The sequence below is a fragment of the Mycteria americana genome (assembly GCF_035582795.1).
Source record: "Mycteria americana isolate JAX WOST 10 ecotype Jacksonville Zoo and Gardens chromosome W unlocalized genomic scaffold, USCA_MyAme_1.0 Scaffold_33, whole genome shotgun sequence".
In the NCBI taxonomy this organism is placed as follows: domain Eukaryota; kingdom Metazoa; phylum Chordata; class Aves; order Ciconiiformes; family Ciconiidae; genus Mycteria; species Mycteria americana.
In genome coordinates this window covers 2,365,290-2,392,369 of record NW_027445439.1, presented here as the reverse complement: position 1 = coordinate 2,392,369, position 27,080 = coordinate 2,365,290, and the positions used below count along the sequence as shown (strand labels likewise).

The 27,080-nt window shown below is 44.0% G+C and overlaps 1 long non-coding RNA gene across 1 annotated transcript; it reads left to right on the top strand.

Moving 5' to 3' along the window:
• Nucleotides 1-290: 290 nt before the first annotated feature.
• LOC142403086 (uncharacterized) lies at nt 291-21,015 on the top strand. The gene is made up of 4 exons (XR_012773602.1): nt 291-375; nt 781-960; nt 14,577-16,565; nt 17,163-21,015. It is a non-coding gene; the product is annotated as an uncharacterized LOC142403086 (long non-coding RNA).
• The last annotated feature ends 6,065 nt before the right edge of the window (nt 21,016-27,080 follow it).

Here is a 27,080-nt window from a genome sequence, read left to right as displayed (position 1 = left end):
TTTAGCCTTCTACACGCCCACACGGGAAGGGATTAAGCTCCTTTCAGCAGGGCTTGCTTATTTTTTCTTTCTCTTTTTTTTCCTTTTTTTTTTTTTTTTGTTTTGTTTTCCTTTTCGCTCCGGTTAGTATCAACGAGCTTTCTAGAGGGGGAGAGGGAGCATACTGGTATTTTCTACCGCAGGCTGAAGTGAACTGTGGGATTGGACATGAATGTGGTAGAGACTAGACTGCAACGATTGAAGCTATGGGGGAAGGGCAAGCAAAATTTTGTTCCTCCGCCCCTCTTCCCCTTCTGGCGCGTGCGCATACGTGTGGGGTGGGGGCAGATGGTACAGCGGGAGCACTGTTGGCCTCGGGGAAGCTTTAGTGGAGGGGTGCGTATCTCTCTCTCTCTCGTATTTATGTATGTATATTATACAAAGCACGTATCATATGCATGCGTGTGGTGTTGATAGCGTGGGGAAGGGGAGTGAGAGAGCACGAGCAGAGGGGGGAAGTCACATGTGCGAATGTAAGCGGGTTGGGACGAGGTTGGGGGGTGCTGCGCATGGGCGGAGAGGGGTCTCTGGGGGTCAGAGATGAGGTTGGGTGGTGTCTGCGCTAGGAGGGGGTGTGTGCGCGTGTGTGTAGATTTAGATGTATTTGGCAGCTTGGTTTCAGTATCTCTCCTCTAGCCAGAAGGTGAGCGGGGAGGGCAATGACATGGGGTGGGGGCTACCCTTGGTGGAGCGCTCTGTTGGCATCCTCTTCCTATCCCCTGGTGTTTTTATCTCTGGCAGTGTGATCTTGAGCGGCTGGAAGCACCTCGGTGGCGGGAAAAGGAGGTGCAGATCCCTCCCCCAACCTTATTCGTCTCGTAGCAACAGGCATCACATCGCTGTGAAAACATGAGCCGAGATTTCAAACCCGGAGACTTGATCTTTGCTAAGATGAAAGGTTATCCCCATTGGCCAGCCAGGGTAAGACACTCCCTCCTCTATGTGCAGGCTGCTGCTACCTCTTTACCTGTCCTTTTTTCCTCCTCATCGCCTTTTCTGCTCTTCCAGTTTTGTGTCGAGAAGAGTGTTTTCAGACACCTATAGAGAAGAAAACAGATAAATTGTGTCATGCCTCTATCTTGCCAATGTGTGTGGGGGGGTGTGTCTGTGTGTGTGGTAGCACTGCTGTTGCTGAAAATGACTTCTAAATCACACTGCAGATCCCACACTGTGGTTTGTTCTTGGCTTATGGTGCTTTATAAGTCTCTCTTTTTTGACATGTAGCACTGTCTAGTAGTCATTAGCTGTCATTAGTTTTTTTAAGTTGTGGAAGGGCTGCTTGAATTCTACATGTGAAAATATGTATTGGGTTTGTGTTAAAGTCAAGCAGTAATTTTTGAGAGTCTTAAAATCTCGAAATGAATTAATTAATAGCGTTTTTAGGAGGAAAAAGTCCCACTGAACTTCATATTTATTTCTTTAAAGCTTTCTATATGTCTGCGGTGGGTTGACCCTGGCCAGCAACTAAACACCCACCAGCTGCTTGCTCACTCCCCTCACAGCAGGATGGGGGACAAATTAGAAGAGAAAAAGCAAGGAAAAACACGTGGGTTAAGAAAAAGACAGCTTATTAAGTGAAGGAAAAGGAGGAAAAAAACCTGGAAGTGATGCAGAAGCAATCACTCACCATCTCCCACCAGCAGACTGACCCCCAGGCAAGTCTCCAAGCAATGGCTACTTTTGAAAGACCGAACCCCCATTTTTTTATTGCTGAGCATGACTTTATATGGCATGGAATATCCCTTTGGTCAATTTGGGTCAACTGTCCCAGTTGTGTGTCCTCCCAAATACTTACCCACGCCTAGCCTATTCCCTGGGGGGGGGGAGCAAAGTGGGGAAAAAGAGAGAAAGCCTCCACACTGTGCAAACACTGTTCAGAAATAACCAAAATATTGGTGTGTTGTCATCAACACTGATTTAGCCACAGATCTAAAACACAGCACCATACGGGCTGCTATGAAGAAAGTTCCCAGCCAGATCCAGTACAATGTCTTTTTGTGACATGTGTAGATATTTTCAAATAGAGAATTTGATACTCTGTTTTTGTGATAAATCAACAAAAGCGCTTGAGTTTTCTCATAATGTAAGTTCATTTTTAGAAATGAAGACTGCTATACCATTAGAACAACAAATTCTGAGATTGTACAAGAACCAAATGGTACAGAAATGCTACTGCCAAATCCTTTGTGATAAAAACCCCCTCCCAAAATCTTAAGTTTTGGTAGGAGTACTCTTGACTATTAAAGTTAGCTATTCTGATTTCTATAGAGTAGGTTGAGGGAGCAAGTATGTAATAAGTCTTCCAGTCTCCCTTCTCCCTTCTCCCTTCAAGACTCACCAAAGCATAGCTAACAAAGTCAGCCAACAAACGCAGCAGTTTGTGCAGAAGGGTGCAAAGAAAAGGGCCTCAGCTGAATTCATACCAGAGTAAACAGTACAGTGGTTCTAGTCTAAGGCAATTTATACACAAACAAATCCTGCTTCACTGCTCCCAGGAAACCAACTGACCCACCTTTGGGGAAATGTGCCACCCACAAGGTTGCGCTAAGTTCTCACCAGTCATTGTGCCTGTGTCATATCATGCACAAACACCACCTTGTCATTCAGAAAGGTTCATCATATGTTTTCCTCTGAAAGTGAATGCAATAGCGCTACTGCAGTAGAGAGCACACACATTTCACTAGGTTCATAGTGTAGTTTGCAGGGAAAACTTACATTTATTTACTTACAATGTCTATATAAAATAATTAAAAATATAACAGAGGACAGAGTAGATATTCAAACTGTTTTTGTAAGATACTCTGAAGGTGCTTTCATTCTGATCAAAAGGTCAGTGCTTTGTGTCCTGATCCTGCAGTCACTTAACACTTGTTTATCTGAAGGTCATGATTATTCCACTGAAGCTCCATACCTGTGCATGTGTATGAGTTTGGAAAATGAAAGGCCTTACCTCCAGATTCATGGAAGCATCTTTATACAAACTTGGAGTAAGTTCAACCCATTTAAATGCTTTCCTGACCTGGGATAGTGGTGACCAGCCAAGTTTACGCATCAAATAGGCAAATCACGGCATCACTGAAGCCAGCGGCAATACCATCGCAAATTCCAAGGGGAACGAGATTTGACACATGGATATAAATATGGATATAGAATACTGTTCTTTTAAGAAAATGGACTACTATATACCTTCTTATGGACAATGCAAGGTAGGAGTCTGTTGTGGTTTAGCCCCAGTCAGCAACTAAGCACCACACAGCCGCTCGCTCACCCTCCCCCCCCCCCCCCCCCCGGTGGGATGGGGGAGAGAATCGGAAGAGCAAAAGTAAGAAAACTCGTGGGTTAAGATAAAAACAGTTTAATAATTGGAACAAAAATTAATAATAATAATAATAATAATAATAATAATAATAATAATAATAAATTGTAATGAGAAGGAAAACAACAAGAGAGCGAGAGAGGAACAAAACCCAAGGGGGGAAAAAAAAGTGATGCAACCGCTCACCACCTGCCGACCGACGCCCAGCCAGTCCCCAAGCAGTGACCGCTACCCCTCAGCCAACTCCCCCCAGTTTATATACTGAGCATGATGTCATATGGTATGGAAAATTTCCTTTGGTCAGTTTGGATCAGCTATCCTGGCTGTGCCCCCTCCCAGTTTCTTGTGCGCCCGGCAGAGCAGGGGAAGCTGAAAAGTCCTTGACCAGTGTAAACACCACTTAGCAACAACCAAAACATCAGCCTGTTATCAATATTATTCTCATACTAAAATCCAAAACACAGCGCTATACCAGCTACTAGGAAGAAAATTAATGTGTAAATTCCATATAATATTAGGGAAACTCAGTATAATTACAGCAATTATATCTGTAACAGGTACACAGCTCTGGGATAATTTTGCTTGTGTAACAGCATCCCTGAGTAAAAATTAAAGAAAAATTTAAAAATTAGGCCCTACGTGTCAGCCTTCCAGGGAAGAATATTTTCTCTTAACAGAGGACTTACTGAGTAAAATTAGTCTGTATCCAGAAATTACTTCTCTGGACCAACTGTTCTAAATAAATGCTAAATTCTTCCATGGAAAGGAAACATTAATAGCTAACAATTTCACAACAACAAATACATTATGCAACCACCACAGACGGAGAAATAACCCCTTGATAAAACAAAAAGAAGCAGCTGTTTAACTAACACACCTGAGAAGCTTCCACAGGCTCTGAGTTACAGAGGCTTCTTTGTGTTAAAATAAAAAAAGAAACTGACCATCAATAGGAGTGAGGTCAGGATTTCAGGCTCAGTGTGTGTATTCCATGACATCATGCTGTTAATGACTATAGATAATGTCCAGTGTTCACATGGCGATATTAGCTCTCTCAGTTTACACACAGAAAAAAACCACAAACAACCAAACCATAAATATATTTGGGTTTACCCTAGACTTCTCTTTTGTGAGGATTGTAATCATCTCACTGCCCAATTTTCTGGTTTGTTTTGTTCATTTGAAATGTCTCATTCTTACTTCTCTGGTAGGCTCCTTGGTAAGATCACAGAATCACAGAATGGATCTTTCCACACGCTGAGAAGGATATTGCCCAGCACATGATTCTGTGCATTAGTCATGGACGCCTGGTTCCCATTCTCCAAGCTGCCTGTCATTAGTTAGAAGCCTCTGTATTTGGAACTACTCGGATAGATTATTCTGTGCAATCTGTCTTGATGTAATCATTATTCATAGAATCATAGAATCATTAAGGTTAGAAAAGACCTCTAAGAACATCTAGTCTAACCATCAACCCAACACCTCCGTGCCTAATAAGCCATGTCCTGAAGTGCCACATCTACGCGTTTTTTGAACTCCTCCAGGGATGGCGACTCCACCACCTCTCTGGGCAGCCTGTTCCAATGTTTGATAACCCTTTCAGTAAAGAAATTTTTCCTAATATCCAATCTAAACCTCCCCTGGTGCAACTTGAGGCCGTTTCCTCTCGTCCTATCGCTTGTTACTTGGGAGAAGAGACCGACACCCACCTCTCTACAACCTCTTTTCAGGTAGCTATAGAGAGCGATAAGGTCTACCCTCAGCCTCCGCTTCTCCAGACTAAACAATCCCAGTTCCCTCAGCCACTCCTCATAAGACTTGTTCTCCAGACCCTTCACCAGCTTCCTTGGCCTTCTCTGGACACGCTCCAGCACCTCAATGTCCTTCTTGTAGTGAGGGGCCCAAAGCTGAACACAGTATTCGAGGTGCGGCCTCACTAGTGCTGAGTACAGGGGCACGATCACTTCCCTAGTCCTGCTGGACACACTATTTCTGATACAAGCCAGGATGCTGTTGGCTTTCTTGGCCACCTGGGCACACTGCTGGCTCATATTCAGCTGGCTGTCTACCAACACCCCCAGGTCCTTTTCCTCTGGGCAGCTTTCCAGCCACTCTGCCCCAAGCCTGTAGCATTGCATGGGGTTGTTGTGACCCAAGTGCAGGACCTTGCACTTAGCCTTGTTGAACCTCATACAATTGGCCTCGGCCCATCGATGCAGCCTGTCCAGGTCCCTCTGTACAGCCTTCTTACCCTCAAGCAGATCAACACTCCCACACAACTTGGTGTCGTCTGCAGACTTACTGAGGGTGCAGTCAATACCCTCATCCAGATCATTGATAAAGATATTAAACAGGAGTGGCCCCAAAACTGAGCCCTGGGGAACCCACTTGTGACTGGCTGCCAACTGGATTTAACTCTGTTCACCACAGCTCTCTGGGCTCGGCCATCCAGACAGTGTTTTACCCAGCAAAGAGTACACCCGCCTAAGCCATGAGCAGCCAGCTTCTCTAGGAGAGTGCTGTGGGAGACAGTGTCAAAGGCTTTGCTAAAGTTCAGGTAGATAACATCTACAGCCTTTCCCTCATCCACTAGGCGGGTCACCTTGTCATAGAAGGAGATCAGGTTGGTCAAGCAGGACCTGCCTTTCATAAACCCATGCTGACTGGGCCTGATCCCCTGGTTGGCCTGCACATGCCTGTTGAATGCACTCAAGATGAACCGCTCCATAATTTTCCCCTGTACCGAGGTCAGGCTGACAGGCCTGTAGTTCCCCGGATCCTCCTTCTGGCCCTTCTTGTAGATGGGCGTCACATTGGCTAGCCTCCAGTCGTCTGGGACCTCCCCTGTTAACCAGGACTGCTGATGAATGATGGAGAGTGGCTTGGCAAGCTCCTCTACCAGCTCCCTCAGTACTCTCGGGTGGATCCCATCCAGCCCCATAGACTTGCTTATTCTAGCTTAAAATTGAACAAAGCTTAAAATTCAATAAATTTCCTATTTTTAGAATCATAGAATCATAAAATGGCTGAGGTTGGAAGGGACCTCTGGAGGTCATCTGGTCCAAAACCTCTGCTCAAGCAGGGCCACCTAGAGCACGTTGCCCAGGACCATGTCCAGACAGCTTTTGAATATCTCCAAGGAGGGAGACTCCACAACCTCCCTGGGCAACCTGTTCCAGTGCTCAGTCACCCTCATAGTGAAAAAGTGTTCCTTTATGTTCAGGGGGAAGCTCCCGTGTTTCGGTTTGTGCCCGTTGCCTCTGGTCCTGGCACTGGGCACCACTGAAAAGAGCCTGGCTCAGTCCTCTTTACACCCTCCCTTCAGGTATTTATATACATTGATGAGATGATACCCCCATGGGCCTTCTCTTCTCCAGGCTAAACAGTCCCAGCTCCCTCAGCCTTTCCTCATAGGAGAGATGCTCCAGTCCCTTGATCATCTTTGTGGCCCTTTGCTGGACTCTCTCCAGTACCTCTATATCTCTCTCATACTGGGGACCCCAGAACAGGACGCTGTACTCCAGGTGTGGCCTCATCAGTGCTGAGTAGAATCATAGAATCAGAATATCTCACGTTGGAAGGGACCCATAAGGATCATCGAGTCCAACTACCTGCTCCTTGCAGGACTACCTAAAACTAAACCATATGACTAAGAGCATCATCCAGATGCTCCTTGAACTCTGACAGGCTTGGTGCCGTGACCACTTCCCTGGGGAGCCTGTTCCAGTGACTGACCACCCTCTCAGTGAAGAACCTTTTCCTAATGTCCAATCTAAACTTCCCCTGATGCAGCTTCATTCCATTTCCTCATGTCCTATCGCTGGTCACCAGAGAGAGGAGATCAGCACCTCCCCCTCCACCGCCCCCCTTGAGGAAGTTGTAGACTGCAATGAGGTCACCCCTCAGCCTTCTCTTCTCCAAGCCGAACAAGCCAAGTGACCTCAGCTGTTCCTCATAAGTCTTGCCCTTGAGACCTTTCACCATCTTGGTCACCCTCCTCTGGACACTAATAGTTTGATGTCCATCTTATACTGAGGCACCCAAAACTGCACACAGTACTCAAGGTGGGGCCACACCAGTGCAGTGTAGAGTGGGACAATCACCTCCCTCGACCGGCTAGCTATGCTGTGCTTGATGCACCCCAGGACACAGTTGGCCCTTTTGGCTGCCAGGGCACACTGTTGACTCATATTCAACTTGCCATCACCCCAAACCCCCAGATCTCTTTCTGTGGGGCTGCTCTCCAGCCTCTCGTCCCCCAATTTGTATGTATAACCAGGATTATCCCGCCCCAGGTAGAGAATCTAGCACTTGCTCTTGTTAAATGTCATACGGTTGGTGATTGCCCAGCTCTCTAGTCTATCCAGATCTCTCTGTAAGGCCTCTCTACCCTCGAGGGAGTCCACAGCTCCTCCTAGTTTAGTATCATCAGCAAACTTGCTTAATGTACATTCGACTCCTGCGTCCAGATCATTTATAAAAACATTGAAGAGAACTGGCCCTAAAACTGAGCCCTGGGGAAACCCACTGGTGACTGGTTGCCAGCCTGGGTGAATGTAACTAAATTGAAGGCTGATAGTGAGTCTGGGAAAAGAGCACATCTTGAAAAACAATTAATGCCACGAGTTATAGAAAAAGCAAGAAACATCAGGAAAAATTGACACAAGGTAGCAATATAGACCCTGTAAAGGTCCGTGTAGCTATGTATGATAGTGATTGGGATGGAGACATCTGGGACAGCCCAGATGAATCCAATGGGGAAGTAATCGATTCCATACCCATACAACCCTTGATTAAACAAGAAATTCTTACTGATGACCCACAAGGGGATAATCCTCAGAGAAAGGATAATACTAAAGTTTGAGACTTTAGTGCAGATGATTTGCGAAAACTGCAGATAACATTCCAAAAGCGACCTGGAGAATCAATAGTTATATGGTTGTACCGCCTCTGGCATAATAAAGCAGCAGGAATACCTCTGTTTGCCAGAGAAGCAGACTTAGATTTAGGTCCTGGAATTTTTCTCACCATCAGAGGCAATGTTACCCCAACTTTATGGACCTTAGCTGTTAAGTGGGCATGAGGGGTCCATTATCAAGGTCGGGGCAAGGAACCTATAAATCCTTGGCAGGGTTTAGATGAATTGCAGGAAGCATTATTACAAGCAGCTACTGTAACCTTATTACATCGAGCCAAAGCCCCAGGTAATGACCCTAGTCCTTGGGACATTCCTGCTACATCCTCTGATTTACGACCTGTTGGGAAAAGAGCTAAAGGATCAGGGAAATTAGTCTTTATGCAGATACGCCAGGGTTTGCCTGCAGAAACTCCTTTTTCACAAGTGCTCTGACAAACTGCTACGCAAATGCAGGAACTAAGCCCTGAGCCCCCCATGCGAAGGGAGCGACACAGGGTCCTAACTGCCTCAGTCCCACCTGAAGGTCAAACCAGTACTTCACACGACCAATTTAAATAAACATTCTAATGCCATTAGGAGACTTTCTAAACAAACTGAAAGCGAGCGATCTGAGTGAAACAAGTGGTGGCATGCTTGCATAAATTTAGGGTGCAGCTGCTAATTGCTCCACTGTTTGCCTACCAAAAAACTAAAATGGCTAGTGAAAGAAAGAGGAAAGGAGGAAAAGTCATCTACGTTTTTGCCTAGTGCTCCTCCTATACAGGGAAATCCCTTCCAACCACAAAAATATCCTGACTTCTATCAGAAAACAGTATCAGGGAAACTAGACAAGGGGCTTGGACTGGCAGAGGTACAAGTGGCTCTACCTTCCGCTACCTGAGGACTGTGGGCCATAGTAAATGATAAATTAAAAACTGATTTGCTCATAGATATTGGAACACAACTATCCACGATTAAAGCAGAATCATGTCCTGGAGCCATTCCTCTGAAACATCAGAAAATATTAGTAACTGCGGTGAGTGGAGTAGTGGTTCCTTATCCAATTGTTAAAGTAAAATTGGAACTTCCTTTTGTTCCTCCCGGAAAATATCAGATGCTATTAGGAGAATATCTATGCTACTAGGCATAGATATTCTCTAAGGCAAATACTGGGTACAGGGTAACACTAAATGGGCTATCGGAACAATCAATGAAGAAACATTGTCAAAGCCCACAGCAATAAATCTTTTACAAACTGCTTCAGCTTTACCATCCTCTACCATTACTCACACTAAACAGTATTCCATACCCTCTGAGGCACACAAACCTCTAACTGATTTAATTCAAGATCTTCTCAAACGTGGTATCACAGAAGAAACACACTCACCTTTTAATTCTCCAGTATGGCCTGTTAAGAAACCTAACGGGAAGTGGCAACTCACAATAGACTATGCAGTACCTTCAATCCTGGATACAGTTCAAGAATTAGAAAACAATGCTTTTCCCTGGATGGCTACTTTAGAGGTTTAAGACGTTTTTTATGGTACCCATCCAACCTGAGGATAAGGAACGTTTTGCCTTTACTTGGAAGGATTTGCAATATACTTTTACTCAGCTCCCTCAGTGATTTAAACACTGCCCCACTATAGCTCATTCCACCCTAGATAAAGAATTACGCAACTGCCCACTACCCCCGATATAACTTTATTGCAGTATATTGATGATATTATAATAGAACACCCTACGGAAGAAACAGTCCATGAAGCTGCTACAAAAGTTTGGGAAAACCTAACTCGATTATGACTGGAAATACCATCCAAAAAATGCCAGGGCCCCAGTCAGGAGATCACCTTTTTGGGGACCAGATGGATAGGGGGTAGGAAGTCAGTTCCAACCTCAACACTTGATACCTTACTAAATGTGTCTTCCCCCGAAAACAAGAAATCTATGCGAGAGTGTTTAGGCTCACTAGGGTTTTGGAGAGATCAGATTCCATCGTTTGCACAAATAGCTCCGTGTTGTGGTTTAACCCCAGCTGGCAACTAAGCACCACACAGCCACTTGCTCACTCCTCCCACAATGGGATGGGGGAGAGAATCAGAAGAGTAAAAGTGAGAAAACTCATGGGTTGAGATAAAGACAGTTTAATAGGTAAAGCAAAAGCCGCACATGCAAGCGAAGCAAAATAAGGAATTCATTCACTACTTCCCATCAGCAGGCAGGTGTTCAGCCATCTCCAGGAAAGCAGGGCTCCGTCACGCGTAATGGTTACTTGGGAAGACAAACTCCATAACTCCGAACATCCCCCCCTTCCTTCTTCTTCCCCCAGCTTTATATGCTGAGCGTGACGTCATATGGTATGGAATATCCCTTTGGTCAGTTGGGGTCAGCTGTCCCAGCTGTGTCCCCTCCCAACTTCTTGTGTACCTCCAGCCTACTTGCTGGTGGGGTGGTGAGAGAAGCAGAAAAGGCCTTGACTCTGTGTAAGCACTGCTTAGCAATAACTAAAACATCCCTGTATTTCAGGGAGAAAATTAGAAGGGCCAAAGGCGAGCTGGAGCTCAATCTAGCTACTGCCGTAAAAGACAACAAAAACCACTTCTTCAAATACATTAGCAGCAAAAGGAGAGCTAAGGAGAATCTCCAGCCCCTAGTAGACGGGGGAGGGAACACAGTGTCAAAGGATGAGGAAAAGGCTGAGGTACTTAACACCTTCTTCGCCTCAGTCTTTAATAGGAGGGCCAATTGTTTTCTGGGTACCCAGCCCTCTGAGTCGGAAGATAGGGACGGGGACCAGAATGGAGCCCCCATAATACAGGGGGAAATGGTTAGTGACCTGCTACACCACTTAGACACTCACAAGTCTATGGGGCCTGATGAGATCCACCCGAGAGTACTGACGGAACTGGCAGAAGTGCTCACCAAGCCCCTTTCCATCATTTACCAGCAGTCCTGGCTAACTGGGGAGGTCCCAGCTGATTGGAGATTAGCAAATGTGACACACATCGACAAGAAGGGCCGGAAGGAGGACCTGGGGAACTACAGGCCTGTCAGCCTGACCTCGGTACTGGGAAAGCTGATGGAGCAGATCATCCTGAGTGCTATCACACAGCATGTAGAGGATAACCAAGGGATCAAGCCCAGCCAGCATGGGTTCAGGAAAGGCAGGTCCTGCTTGACCAACCTGATCTCCTTCTACGACAAGGTGACCCGCCTAGTGGATGAGGGAAAGGCTGTGGATGTTGTCTACCTAGACTTCAGTAAAGCCTTTGACACGGTTTCCCACAGCATTCTCCTGGAGAAACTGGCTGCTCATGGCTTGGACGGGTGTACTCTTCGCTGGGTAAAGAACTGGCTGGATGGCCGGGCCCAAAGAGTGGTGGTGAATGGAGTTTACTCCAGTTGGCGGCCAGTCACAAGCAGTGTTCCCCAGGGCCCTGTGTTGGGGCCAGTTCTGTTTAATATCTTTATCAATGATCTGGACGAAGGGATCGAGTGCACCCTCAGTAAGTTTGCAGACGACACCAAGTTGTGTGGGAGTGTTGATCTGCTTGAGGGTAGGAAGGCTGTACAGAGGGACCTGGACAGGCTGCATCGATGGGCCGAGGCCAATTGTATGAGGTTTAACAAGGCTAAGTGCAAGGTCCTGCACTTGGGTCACAACAACCCCATGCAATGTGATAGGCTTGGGGAAGAGTGGCTGGAAAGCTGCCCAGAGGAAAAGGACCTGGGGGTGTTGGCTGGCTGAATATGCACCTGCAGTGTGCCCAGGTGGCCAAGAAGGCCAATAGCATCCTGGCTTGTATCAGAAATAGTGTGTCCAGCAGGACTAGGGAAGTGATTGTGCCCCTGTACTCAGCACTAGTGAGGCCGCACCTCTAATACTGTGTTCAGTTTTGGGCGCCTCACTACAAGAAGGACATTGAGGTGCTGGAGCGTGTCCAGAGAAGGCCAATGAAGCTGGTGAAGGGTCTGGAGAACAAGTCTTATGAGGAGTGGCTGAGGGAACTGGGACTGTTTAGCCTGGAGAAAAGGAGGCTGAGGGGAGACCTTATTGCTGTCTACAACTACCTGAAAAGAGGTTGTAGAGAGGTGGGTGTCGGTCTCTTCTGTCAGGTAACAAGTGATAGGACGAGAGGAAATGCCCTCAAGTTGTGCCAGGGGAGGTTTAGACTGGATATTAGGAAATTTTTCTTCACTGAAAGGGTTATCAAGCATTGGAACAGGCTGCCCAGGGAAGTGGTTGAGTCGCCATCCCTGGAGGTATTTAAAGGACGTTTGGATGAATTGCTTAGGGACATGGGATAGTGGTGGTCTTGGTAGTGTTAGGTTTACGGTTGGACTCGATGATCTTAAAGGTCTTTTGCAACCTATACAATTCTGTGATTCTGTATTATCAACATTGTTTCAAGCACAAATCCAAAACATAGCCCCATACTAGCTACTATGAAGAAAATTAACTCTATCCCAGCCAAAACCAGCACTTTCTATCGCTGTATAATTTACTTAAGAAAAATCAAATCTGGGAATTAACTCCCAGTAACGAAGCCGCACTGTGCACTCTAGTGGAGTAAGTTCAGATATACCAATCATTAGGTCCTGTTCATCCTACCGCTCGATTTCATTTACATCTCACAGTGGGAGAACATGGTCATGGACACGACCTATGGCAAGAAGGTGGTGCTCAGTGCCCTACCCTATTAAATTTGGGTCACATAGTTGGCAAGGTTCCCAACATAATTATACCTCATATGAAAAGGTGCTTATGGCTGCTTTATACTGCTCTTAAGGAAACAGAAAACCTGACTATAAATCATACAGTGACTTTACATGCCCCTCTTCCTATTCTTGAAGTTATTATTGAAGGACAAGAATTACCCTTGGGCGTGGCCCAGAAGTCTACCATTCAACAGTGGGCACTTTATATCCATCATCACGCCATCCTCCCAGGAAGTGATCGTTCAGGAAGGGCCCTCACTGAAACCGTAACTCGAACAGGACTGCCTCAGGAATATGAGAGGGATGCACCATCCACTCCGATACAAGATGCTCTCCCTTTTGATCCCAGTAATACTTTAAGAGTATAGTTTACAGATGGAAGTGCCCATTTGAAAAATGGTATTTTGTTTGGTAAAGCTGCAGCCATTTCAGCAGATGGGAAAGCAGAGTTAACTGAGGAAATAAAAGGTTCCACCCAATTAGCTGAGTTACTATGTGTTACATGAGCTTTTGAAGCCAGAGCTAACACAGTCTATACTGATTCCTATGCTGTATGGCCTGGAGCTACCCAATGGCTTGGAAATTGGCAACGACACAACTGGCAAGTAGGGAAAAGAGAAGTTTGGGGGCACACGTATTGGGAAAAATTATACCAATTAGCTCTGTTCCATCCCCTTCAAATAGGGCATGTATCCGGAATCTCTAGGATTCATAAGGAATCTCTATATTGCTGTAGATCCTGATTCTACTAAATGGAACCGATTAGCCCGCTGGCTGCATACTTCGTTAGGGCATACTGGCAAAGATGATTTACTTAAACAAGCACACACGAGGGGGTGACCCCTAACAACTCGACAAGCACGTGATTTGATTTCCAGCTGTGAGATGTGTGCAGAAATCCGAAAACACTGCAAGGAAGGACAGACCTTTGCTAATCTCAGAGACGGCAAAGTCCCCTGGCAAATTGATTACATTGGACCTCTCCCTCAAACACCTGAAGGGTAGCTTTATAACCTTAGTGAAGTTGAAATAATATCAGGCTTAGGGAAAGTTTTTCCTTGCAGGAAAGCTGATGGTCTTTCCACTGTGGCAGGACTTAATTGATCGTTTGCTAATACTCCCATGCCTTCTGCTGTGCAGTCTGACGACAGCTCTCATTTCAAAAATGAAATCGTACAAGAATGGTGTGAATGTAATGGAGTCGCGTGGGTGTTCCATCTGCCCTACAGACCTCAAAGCAATGACATGGTCGAGAGATGGAACGGTTTACTAAAACGAGCTCTAGGGAAAAGTTTATATACAGGAAAATGGGGTAAAGCCCTACCTGAAGCTGTTTGACATGGCAGACTCTCACTGGATGCCTGATGGAACGAGCTCATTTTCCTGCTCTCCAACCCACAAAACCTTTGAAACCCCCTTTGTCAACCTGTGATTTTTCTCAGGGTGACACTGTTCTTATTGACCACCCTTCGATGGGTAAAATATCTGTCACTTTACTAACTCCCCAAGAAAAGGGCATATGGAAAACTGTTTCTAAATGGGGACTCCCTCTATCACTGAGGCTTGGATAGTTTCCAAGACTGGATAATTTTCTTATTCTTTCAGGTAAAGAACCATACCTGGACGAATTCTTCAGCCTGAATAAACCTGGAATGCACCTGAGGGATCATCACTTTACCTTTGTGGAAATTCCAACTGCAGGAAAATGATGATCATAGCACCCATTGTATTGTACTTATCCTTATTTGTACCCTGTTTTTCCTTATTTCACGACTGGAAAAATAATTGTCTCATTCAGTTCATGATCATCATCTTGCAAATGAATCAAACTGCTGGTATTGTTTACACCACCCTTAATCTTCAGATACTAATTCTGGGTGGATAGCTGAACCTGTTCCTGAAACACCTCGGTACCAATCTAAATTGGCAAACTCACTTTACAACCCTCCAGCTTATCAAACTCAACCTTTTAAGGCACATTCTTATGATAAAACTCCATGATGCATTACAATGCCTGAACATACAAATTCAAACCACAGCTCTGTAATCTTCCTGCAAAGCCTGACCTTGCTTCCAGAGATCATGCAATTTCTTTATCCACCTGACTTCCAAGAGGAGTTCCCTGTTCAGCCAAGCTGGTCTTCTGCCCTGCTTGCTTGACTTAGGACACAAGGGGATTGCCTGCTCCTGTGCTTCGAAAACATGGTTCTTAAAAACTGACCAGCACTCGTGGACTCCTAAGCCCTCAAAGGCAGATTCCCAGGGGACACTGCTAACTAGCTCCCCGAGTAACTTAAAAGTTTGCTCTCTTGAAATCCAGGGTAGCAACTCTGCTGACCTTTTTTCTCATTTTTCTCATCAAAAATTTTAAACTCAACTATTTTGTGATCACTGTGGCCAAGACAGCCACCTACCATCACATCTCCCACGAGTCCTTCTCTATTCACAAACAACAAGCCTAGGAGGGCATCTTTCCTAGTTGGCTCACAGAGTACTTGTGACAAGAAGTTATCTTCAACATACTTCAGGAATTTCCCAGACTTGCTCGTCACAACAGTATGGTATTCCCAGTTGATGTCTGGGAAGTTGGAATCTCCCATAAGGACAAGGGCTACAGATCCAGAGATTTCTCCTAATTGCTTATAGAATAACTCATAAGTGCTATCATCCTGGCTGGGCGATTGGTAGTAGACACCCACTACATCTCCTTTGTTTTCCACTTTCCTAATCCTCACCCAGAGGTTCTCAACCACATTATCGCTAACTGTAAGGGCTGTACAGTCAAGCCTCTCCCTTACATATAGTGCAACACCTCCACCTCGCCTGCCCTGCCTATCCCTCCTGAACAGCCTGTAGCCCTCCATCCCAGCACTCCAGTCGTGGGACTCATTCCACCAAGTCTCACTAATACCAGTGTCACCTGACTAATAGGGATGAAGAAAAAGCAGAGGCATTCAATGCTTTTTTTGCCTCAGTCTTTAATAATACTGATAGACCTTGGGCTGCCCGGTCCCCTGAGTCGGAGGACCACGAGTGTGGGAACAGTGACTTTCCATTTGTGGACACTGAAATTGTAAGGGACCAGCTGTATCAGCTGAATGTTCACAAGTCCATGGGGCCTGATGGGATTCATCCCAGAGTACTGAAGAAGCTAGCAGATGTTATGGTGGGACCCGTCTCGATCATCTGCCAAAGGTCTTGGGAGTCTGGGGAGGTCCCTGCTGACTGGAAGCTAGCCAATGTTATTCCAATTTACAAGAAGGGCGTGAGGGAAGACCCAGGGAACTACAGGCCTGTTAGTCTAACTGCAGTACTTGGAAAAATTATGGAGAAGATCATACTGGGTGCTACTGAAAGGCATTTAAAGAATAATGCAATCCTCAGGCACAGTCAACGTGGGTTCACAAAGAGAAAGTCCTGTCTAACTAATTTAATATCCTTCTATGATAAGGTTGTCCGCCTAGTGGATGAAGGGAAGGTGGTGCATGTAGTTTCTCAGGATCTTAGTAAGGCTTTTGATACTGCCCCTCTGTCATGGTTTAGCCTCAGTCGGCAACTAAGCACCACACAGCTGCTCACTCACTCTCCTCCCCAGTGGGATGGTGTCGTGGTTTAGCCCCAGACAGCAACTAAGCACCACGCAGCCACTCGCTCACTCCCCCTCCCCCCCCCGCAGTGGGATGGGGAAGAGAATCAGAAGAGTAAAAGTGAGAACACTCGTGGGTTGAGATAAGGACAGTTTAATAGGGAAAGCAAAAGCCGTGCGTGCGAGCAAAGCGAAGCAAGGAATTCATTCACTCCTTCCCATGGGCAGGCAGGTGTTCAGCCATCTCCAGGAAAGCAGGGCTCCGTCACGCGTAATGGTTACTTGGGAAGACAAACACCATCACTCCGAATGTCCCCCCCTTCCTTCTGCTTCCCCAGCTTTATATACTGAGCATGACGTCATGTGGTATGGAATAGCTCTTTGGTCAGTTTGGATCAACAATCCTGGCTGTGTCCCCTCCCAGCTTCTTGGGCACCTGGCAGAGCATGGGGAGCTGAAAAAAAAAGTCCTTGACCAGTGTAAATACCGCTTAGCAACAGCCAAAACATCAGTGTGTTATCAATATTATTCTCATACTAAAACCCAAAACACAGCACTACACCAGCCACTAGGAAGGAAATCAACTCTATCCCAGCTGAAACCAGGACAGATGGGGGAGAGAATCTGAAGAGCAAAAGTAAGAAAACTCATGGGTTGAGATAAGAATAGTGTAATAATTGAAACAAAATAAAATAAAATAAAAATAATAAATTGTAATGAAAAGGAAAACAATGAGAGAAAGAGAGAGAGAGGAACCAAACCCAAGAAAAAAAAAACAAGTGATGCAACTGCTCACCACCCACTGACTAACGCCCAGCCAGTCCCCGAGCAGCGATTGCTACCCCCGGCCAACTCCCCCCCAGTTTATATACTGAGTATGACATCATATGGTATGGAATAGCCCTTTGGCCAGTTTGGCTGTGCCCCCTCCCAGCTTCTTGTGCACCTGGCAGAGCATGGGAAGCTGAAAAGTCCTTGACTAGTGTAAGCATTACTTAGCAACAACTGAAACATCAGTGTGTTATCAAAATTATTCTCATACTAAATCCAAAACACAGCACTATACCAGCTACTAGGAGGAAAATTAACTCTATCCCAGCCAAAACCAGGACACCCTCACAGTACCCTTCCGGACAAGTTGTCCAACTGTGAGATGAGCAGGTACACAGTGCGCTGGGCGAAGAACTGGCTGGACAGCAGGGGTCAAAGGCTTGTAGAGAATGGTGCTACATCTGGCTGGCGACCAGTCACCAGTGGTGTTCCTCAGGACTCAGTTTTAGGGCCAGTTCTGTTCAATATTTTTATCAGTGATCTGGATGCAGGAGTTGAATGCACCATTAGTAAGCTTGCTGATGATACTAAACTGGGAGGTGCTGTTGACTCTCTTGAGGGACAGGAGGCCTTGCCAGAGGGATCTAGATAGATTGAAGCATTGGGCAATCATCAATGGCATGAAATTTAACAAGTCCAAATGCCGGATTCTGCACCTGTGACAGAGTAACGCCAGGCACAAGTAAAAATTGGGAGAGGAGTGGCTGGAGAGCAGCCCTGCAGAAAGGGATCTGGGGGTGCTGGTTGACAGCAGGCTCAATATGAGTCAGCAGTGTGTCCTGGCAGCCAAGAGGGCAAACGCATCCTGGGGTGCATTAAACACAGTATAACCAGCTCGTCAGGAGAGGTGATTATCCTGCTGTGTTTAGCGTTGGTGTGGCCTCACCTTGAGTATTGTGTGCAGTTTTGGGCCCCACAATTTAAAAAGGATGTTAAGGTCCTTGAATGCGTCCAGAGGAGGGCAACAAAGCTGGTGAAAGGGCTGGAAGGCATGTCCTATGAGGAGCGGCTAAGGACTCTGGGTTTGTCTAGTTTGGAGAAAAGGAGGCTGAGGGGCAACCTCATTGCTCTCTACAGCTTCCTGAGGAGGGGAAGTGGAGAGGGAGGTGCTGATCTCTCTCATGGGAATGGTTCAAAGCTGCTTCAGAGGAGGTTCAGCCTTGACATTAGGAAGCATTTCTTTACCAAGAGTGTGGTCAAACACTGGAACAGGCTTCCTAGAGAGGTGGTGGATGCCCCATGCCTGTCTGTTTAAGAGGCATTTGGACAATGCCCTTAATAACATGCTTTAACTTTTGTTTAGCCCTGAAGAGGTCAGGCAGTTGGACTAGATGATCTTTGTAGATCCCTTCCAACTGAAATAGTCTATTCTAACTAACTCCGCAAAGGATCAGGAGAAGAGAAAAAACAATGATAAATAATGGCAAAATGATTTCAATTTGTTGAGATGAGAGAACAGCATGAAAAATTTGTGAGGATTTGAAAAAGTTACAGTTATACACCAACCTGGCAGATGAAAGACATGGAAAACCATATGTGTCATAAGAAGTAATTTCTTCTACAGTAAGCAAACCATTCATAAAAAATTCTGGTGATACTATGGAGAGGTCTGTTCAAATAACCTTTGTAATGTGCAGGGACAGGTGTGGGTTTTTAAGGATATATAAAGCATATGTGCATAAAATAATACCAAAAGGATTAGAGAGTCCCTCAGTAAATCAGTGGTGTACTCTCTTCTATAATTATGGCTACTGTAAAAGAGATGCAGTAACAATAGAAGGGTTTCAAAAGAATGGCATAACAACATGAAAAGACTTCTATAAGAAAAAGAATCTAAATAGTTGGCATATTTATCTTACAGAGGATATTCAGGAGAAAAGAAATGATAGACACATTCCAAAACTACACTGACTAAGTAAGTAATTGCTTTTTGCTTTCTCAAAATAAATATGAAACCAAGAGACTATTCAATGACTGAATAGCAGCTAATTAAAGGCTGAAAAATATTCTTTTATGCAAAATAGTCATAATCTGTGAAATTCATTGTCACAAAATATCATTGCATCCCAAAATATACTGCAGGCCACAAATGCATAGGACTTCCTATAAATAATATAAGCACATCTATCAATGCAAAAAAAAGTTTGTGTTCCAAGTCCGTTTCCAAGAGGTCTGAAACTGTCATTAGCAGCCTGGGTTAATTGAAGAAAAAATGCCATTACTGGAATTTTTCACCGTTCTTTTGAATCACCTGACCGTGGCCACTGTCACTGACAGGAGATCAGCCACCAGCTATGTATAAGCTGCCACAGCCCCACTGAATTGTTATTGATGACACAGATGAATCAAGGATGTTACTCCTACAAGGCTACTAACTTGACTTGACTTCAGCATTCCCAGTGTCCTTACTTTTAAAATAAAAATTATCAACTGGTACTGTGTAAGACCATTTTGCAAAGGCTTGTCCACAGTTAAAAGATGATTGTGTAATCTTCAAGTACTTCTTTTATGTCTTTTATCAGCTAGAGAGCCTAGTGATAACCTGTAACCTACTCTTGTTCTTCACCGGAGGGGGTGCAGGATTCTTTCTGAATCTCAATAAGAAAGGCACAACAGCAAATAGCATAGTAAAATTGCTTTAATAATAAGATTGAAATAGAAAAATATAGATAGCAAGTAAATCTTGCATCCCTTCAGATGCTGGGAACCCTGTTTTCATGCAGTATTGGACACACCCCAGCTAGACAGCCACAGCACGCTGTCCCCGTGTTATCCCAGCTGCTGGTGGGGCAGCCAGGGCATTCAGGCCTAAGCCTCTGGCCTCTGGCAGCCTGCCTGCCATCTCAAATTCATTCAGCTGACAAAAGCTTCAAGGCAAGTGACTATCTGTGCTGGCACCAAAGTTTTTCTCCAGAATCCTTTCTCACAGTTATATCTTTTTCACTATTATTTTTATTTCTTCTGATTTGAGAGAGAAAACTTCTACTTACAGATAATTGTAGGAGCATCTTTCTTCATCCCTGCCCAACTGCAGCCATTAACTCCCACTTCAGCCCACACTACAATAAAGACAAGGACAGGAAATGTATGAGACTTGGTTTCCACTGTTAACACAGCTCAGTACAACCACTGCTGTTCCTACCCTTCCTTTCATATAAGCATTACGTGTTTTGAATTAAAACTTAAGTACTTTCACTGTCTACATCCTTACTCATGAAGCTAAAAATTATGTCTCTGAATCAGAACCACTTTTACCACATTCTTAATTTACAAAACAACTAATTGCATGTCCTTACATGAACAATATAGATACTTAAGGTTAGATGGATGGTTAAGAACACAGCTGAACCAAGGTCTGTTTCATTATAATTTTCCAGCAAAATATTAAATATTTATTGCCCATTAAAATTAATGTTGTAATGTAAACATCTATCTTCTGGATTAGAATTAAAGATAAGACATATTGATGTTCTATATTCACCATAGCCAAGTGAATAATTTATAGTAAGTGTTATATGTGGAAAGGAATTTGAGTAATAAAATTGTTACATTAATCAATTTATCCTCATTTTGTGTTTATGAATTAGAAACTGTCCAGTTTTTAATGTCTACAATTATATATAATTATATATATGTATTATATGAATTATAATTAAAAAATAATTTTTCATATTGAACTGAATTTTTTTTGCAAATTTTTTGCAAGTTAAAAATTTTTTAACTCTGAGGAAATAAATACAAAAATCTAAGCCACATTCACTTTACTGGACTTGCATATCACATTATATTATGTGTGTTTACTAGTGAAAAATTATGTAAAAAGTATATCCCAGAAATTTGGCTCTACAGTACTGTTATTTATACATTCTTACATGGATCCTCTCATAAACTGATTTCAAATTCATTGTTTTGGCAAGATTACATGCCAATGTATTTATTCAGTAGAAAAGTTGTGCAAATGGGTGCAATATACGCTCAAAGAAAACTCATTTTCCACTAAAGCAAACATGCTAAAGAAAATGTTGCAATATTCTCCCACCTGATATTAAGCTGTCACCAAAATTGTACAACTGTACTAAGTCTTGTCAAAGTGACCTCCCATCGGGAAAAGCATCTTTCCATACTAATAAAATTCAACAGAAAGTGTAACTTAGTCATTTGTGTGTTAATGGAGCTTTGTGCATGGGATTGTTTATTCAGCATTCAAGAAATACTGAAAAGAAGGTGTTAATGGAAACCTTTATCCAGAATATGACAGGGTTAATTCGGACATATGGAATGGGATCTGATTAACAAGAGACATTAAAATTAACTTTGTTTATCCAGCTGTAGCAGGACAAGGGAGGGGGTGGGGGAAATAGCTTCTTTGATCTACACAAAGACCTTTTCTGCTATAAGATTCTGGGGCAATATTTTCCCACTGGCAGAGCTCCACCAGTGGCTGGAGCATTTGTATTGATAAGGTGATGTGAATCTATCAGTCTTCATCTGTTGCCTAACTCCATCCAAAAACAGTCTTAAACCACTGCTGGTGGGCAGAATCAGCCCTAGTTTCTACTAGGGCTTCATTGCTGACAAGGTAGAACACCTCTACCTATAAAAGTGGCAGCAAGGTATTTTTGGAAAAACAATTTCAGATTCAGGCCAAATCTATCAATATATGCCCTGATCTGCACATTTTACATGTGTTTAACTTTAAAGCACTTGAGTAGACCTCATGGACATTTAGGGGCTCTAGTTAAAAGTGTACATCCATGCATAGGCCTTCTAGGAGATAAAGGACAAGATATTAGGAGAGTTATTATCATTAATCAAATGCCAAAGTGAGAGGAAAAGGCAAAAATAAAATGAAGAAGAGGAAATATGAGTCTTGTAGCAGAGTATCACAATTTGATAACTCTATATTTGTTTTTTAGCCTCCTTGGTATATCTTTGTTCCAGGATAGGATGTAAAAAGAGTTTTTTCTTTCATTTTAAATAGACCATGCCAGGTGACTTTTTTCTTATTTGATTTTTTTTTTTAACTAAGTATTTTAAATAACTAATTTCCTGCTAATTTCTGTGGATAACGATCTCACCCCAGGATCAGAGAAGGAATATTTGACTAGTTTTTCTGCTAGCACAATTCTCTGATGTTGCAACCATCTTTTCTCACAAATTGATAACTGACTGCTATAATCAAATCAAGCTCAGAGTAGTTGGTGTCTCCTTAGTTTGGTGTTTGGTACTTCTGTTTCAGACCCGAATAAGGCTTTTTTGTGTCCTAAAGCTTGTTGATTTTTTTTTTTTAATACTACACCAGTTGGTGTAACAAAGGCTATAGCTCCCCCCTACAAACTTTTCATTTCTAATCCTAGACCTTCACATCCACAACACCACTATTACAAATGCAGATACATTCCTGATTCAAACCAATTATGGATGTTTAACTTGCCTTCTGTGCATCTGAAAAGGCCATCTTTTCTTAAAATTAGGTTTTATTTTCACTTGCCTTTTTATTCTGCTACATGCCAATAAATGTGTATTTTACTCAGTCTAAGCGGAACTGCATTTGACTGATTGATATGAAGCCTTTGCTTGCTTAGAGGCAATGTATCTGTCATTCTGAAGGAAGCAAAAAGACTGAATTGACTGTCAGGAAGTAGGGCAAGCATATCAAGAGAGCTACTGTCTTTGAGCATATTGCCACTAAAATTTAAAAGCAGAAGAAAAAATGATTGAAATAAAGTATCAGAAGTCACAAGCAACTCTGTTCTCAGCATAGAAGTAACTGCTGCATTGTTCCACTTCAAAAAATTAAAAATTCTGTGATGCAACACAAACTGCTGTTAGGAATTAATTAAGCAGTGAAGACATTGTTCCTGGCACTATATTACACAAAGAGAGGCTACATGGCACTGTACTATGATGCAAAAACTTACTGCAGTGCTGTCCATCAGGAACACTGCTAGTATTACTGCACAGAATATTTTCTGGGCTCAAGTGTATTGAAATCTAACTGTGCTGGACTTGACTGGAATCACATTTACCCTGGAGAAATCTAAGTGACAATGAATTATTATTTTATTATTATGACAATTATATCAGTACATGCAACCTCTCTACACAGAACATAGAAAATCAGTGGCTAAAATGTGGAAAAGAAAGTCTCTCTGTTACTGAAAATTGCCTCTGTTTCATGGCAGATAAAATGAAAAAAACAGAAAGGGGATAGAATAACCAAGGGGAGTAATGCTAAGCCAAACTCGTCAAACACATTACCACTTATGCAAAAAAGACCGTAAACTGTCTTTAGCACAGTACTAGCTCCCAGTCACTATTTACATGACAGCTACTTCAGAGGAACCAGATGTCCCACTCTTTTTAGAAAACCTTCTGTTCTTCTGAGAACAAAAGGCATCTGTCATATGCTTCTCATAAAGGTGGGGACCTCAGCTTGTTACAGACAAGAGAACAAAGGAGGCATTTTGCCCTGTGAATCAGCTCACTGACCTGTACTGCCAGTCAAATTTCCTAAGTAAAATTAAGATCTTAGAAGTTAATAAATAAATAAATAAATAAATGTATACAAGTACTAGATAGAGCACTATAGCTCTCTGAATAGTCACATGGACAAGCCTTTGAAATCAGAATGCACATGCCATGTGTATGCTACCCCATGTAGAGTAATTCTTCCAACTCACTGTTGAGTCTGTGTGCTTTGTTCAGCAATGCAAAAACAACTAGAAGAGATCCTACAAAAACCAGATCCACATTACACCTCCATGGAAAATGTCAACAATTAGTCATACTAGTGGGGATTTGCAAGACCAGGCCTTTCTACTGCTGGACAGATGAACTGATTTGCTCTTCTGCCTCACATTAACAAATTCACATACAAATAGCAGGTACCAGGGTCCTCACAGTCAAGCATCTTGAAAGCAACATTATGCCCAAAACTCAGGTCTTTTAATTTCTAAAATGCCATTCCCTCCAGTGTCAACAAAAGAAAATTTATTCTCTAAGGAGCATTTTCTAAAGGCAGATAACCTCAAAAACCATAATCTATTAACCTACTGATATAGTCAATCTGCCATCCTAGAAATGCATAAAACAAGTGTGAAGATGGTACCTTTAGCTTTATATTCTCTAAACCAGTTTGGGAAAAAACAAATAAATTTAGGAATAATGAAAGCTTTATAACCACCAGAGGTTCCAGCACTGCAGCCCAGAACTTTAAAACAATCAATAGATGCAAGCAGCTTCTCAGTAGTAGCTTACATCAGTTTTACATTTCACACATTTATCAATTTGTGTGTGTGTATGTGTGTGCACTACAGGCACAAGCCCCTGTCACTGGAGCCAATGGAGAGATTGTGTTAGTTCCCAGTGAGTGGCAAGCTGTTGTCTTTGCTAAAAAAAGCTCTCAGTCAGCACACTACAGTTGCAATAACTGAATGAATCCTTTCTGACGGCACATACAGCCTGAGAATAACAGTTAAAATATCAACCCATGCCTAATATTTATCTGTGTGGCTTTGTTCCTTTGTGTGCTTCTGTCAAGATAATTCATGAGTAGTCATTAAAAATCCCCCTTTTCCAAAAATCTCTTAATAACAATACAGTCCTCCTCACAGCCCAGGTGTGTGTCACTCTATATTAATGACTTGGATTGAGACTAAGTAAAGGGGATGGGTTTTTTTCCCATTAGCACTATCTGATACAGATGTAACATGGTGAAGGCAATATAACCCTTCCTGCACTCACTCACTCTTCACACTAGTAGGAATCCTTCCTTTCCTGTGCTTTCTGCAATGTGACGTGTTTTCCTTAAAGGACTTGACAAATTGTTGCTTCTATTGCATTAGTGGCTAACACTCCTTTGAAAGCTTAGCTAGACACCAGAGCCCCTGAGGAGCTGCACTGCCTGTCCATATCCGAGAGCCTATAACTGAAAACTAAAAACGTTCAGAATGAAAACTTATTTCATAAATAATTCATGAAATGCCAACAGAACAGGACCTAATAGAATCACAGAATCACGGAATCGTACAGATTGGAAAAAACCTTTAAGATCATCGAGTCCAACTGTAAACGTAACACTACCAAGACCACCACTATACCATGTCCCTAAGCACCTCATCCAAACGTCCTTTAAATACCTCCAGGGATGGCGACTCAACCACTTCCCTGGGCAGCCTGTTCCAATGCTTGATAACCCTTTCAGTGAAGAAAAATTTCCTAATATCCAGTCTAAACCTCCCCTGGCACAACTTGAGACCATTTCCTCTTGTCCTATCACTTGTTACCTGGGAGAAGAGACCGAGCCCCACCTCTCTACAACCTCCTTTCAGGTAGCTGTAGAGAGCAATAAGGTCTCCCCTCAGCCTCCTTTTCTCCAGGCTAAACAGTCCCAGCTCCCTCAGCCGCTCCTCATAAGACTTGTTCTCTAGACCCTTCACCAGCTTCGTTGCCCTTCTCTGGACACGCTCCAGCACCTCAATGTCCTTCTTGTACTGAGGCGCCCAAAACTGAACACAGTATTAGAGGTGCGGCCTCACTAGTGCTGAGTACAGGGGCACAATCACTTCCCTAGTCCTGCTGGACACACTATTTCTGATACAAGCCAGGATGCTATTGGCTTTCTTGGCCGCCTGGGCACACTGCTGGCTCATATTCAGGCGGCTGTCAACAAACACCCCCAGGTCCTTCTCTGCCTGGCAGCTTTCCAGCCACTCTTCCCCAAGCCTGTAGCGTTGCATGGGGTTGCTGTGGCCCAATTGCAGGACCTTGCACTTGGCCTTGTTGAACCTCATACAATTGGCCTCGGCCCATCCAGCCAGCCTGTCCAGATCCCTCTGTACAGCCTTCCTCCCCTCAAGCAGATCAACACTCTCACACAACTTGGTATCATCTGCAAACTTACTGAGGGTGCACTCGATCCCTTCGTCCAGATCATTGATAAAGATATTAAACAGAACTGGCCCCAACACAGAGCCCTGGGGAACAGCTCTTGTGACTGGCCACCAACTGGAGTAAACTCCATTCACCACCACTCTTTGGGCCCGGCCATCCAGCCAGTTCTTTACCCAGCGAAGAGTACACCCGTCCAAGCCATGAGCAGCCAGTTTCTCCAGGAGAATGCTGTGGGAAACCGTGTCAAAGGCTTTACTGAAGTCTAGGTAGACAACATCCACAGCCTTTCCCTTATCTACTAGGCGGGTCACCTTGTCATAGAAGGAGATCAGGTTGGTCAAGCAGGACCTGCCTTTCCTGAACCCATGCTGGCTGGGCTTGATCCCTTGGTTATCCTGTACATGCCGTGTGATAGCACTCAGGATGATCTGCTCCATCAGCTTCCCCGGCACCGAGATCAGCCTGACAGGCCTGTAGTTCCCCGGGTCCTCCTTCCGGCCCTTCTTGAAGATGGGCGTCACATTCGCTAACCTCCAGTCAACTGGGACCTCCCCAGTTAGCCAGGACTGCTGGTAAATGATGGAAAGGGGCTTGGTGAGCACTTCTGCCAGTTCCGTCAGTACTCTCGGGTGGATCTCATCAGGCCCCATAGACTTGTGAGTGTCTAAGTGGTGCAGCAGGTCACTAACCATTTCCCCCTGTATTATGGGGGCTCCATTCTGGTCCCCATCCCTATCTTCCAATTCCAGGGGCTGGGTACCCAGAGAACAATTGGCCCTGCTATTAAAGACTGAGGC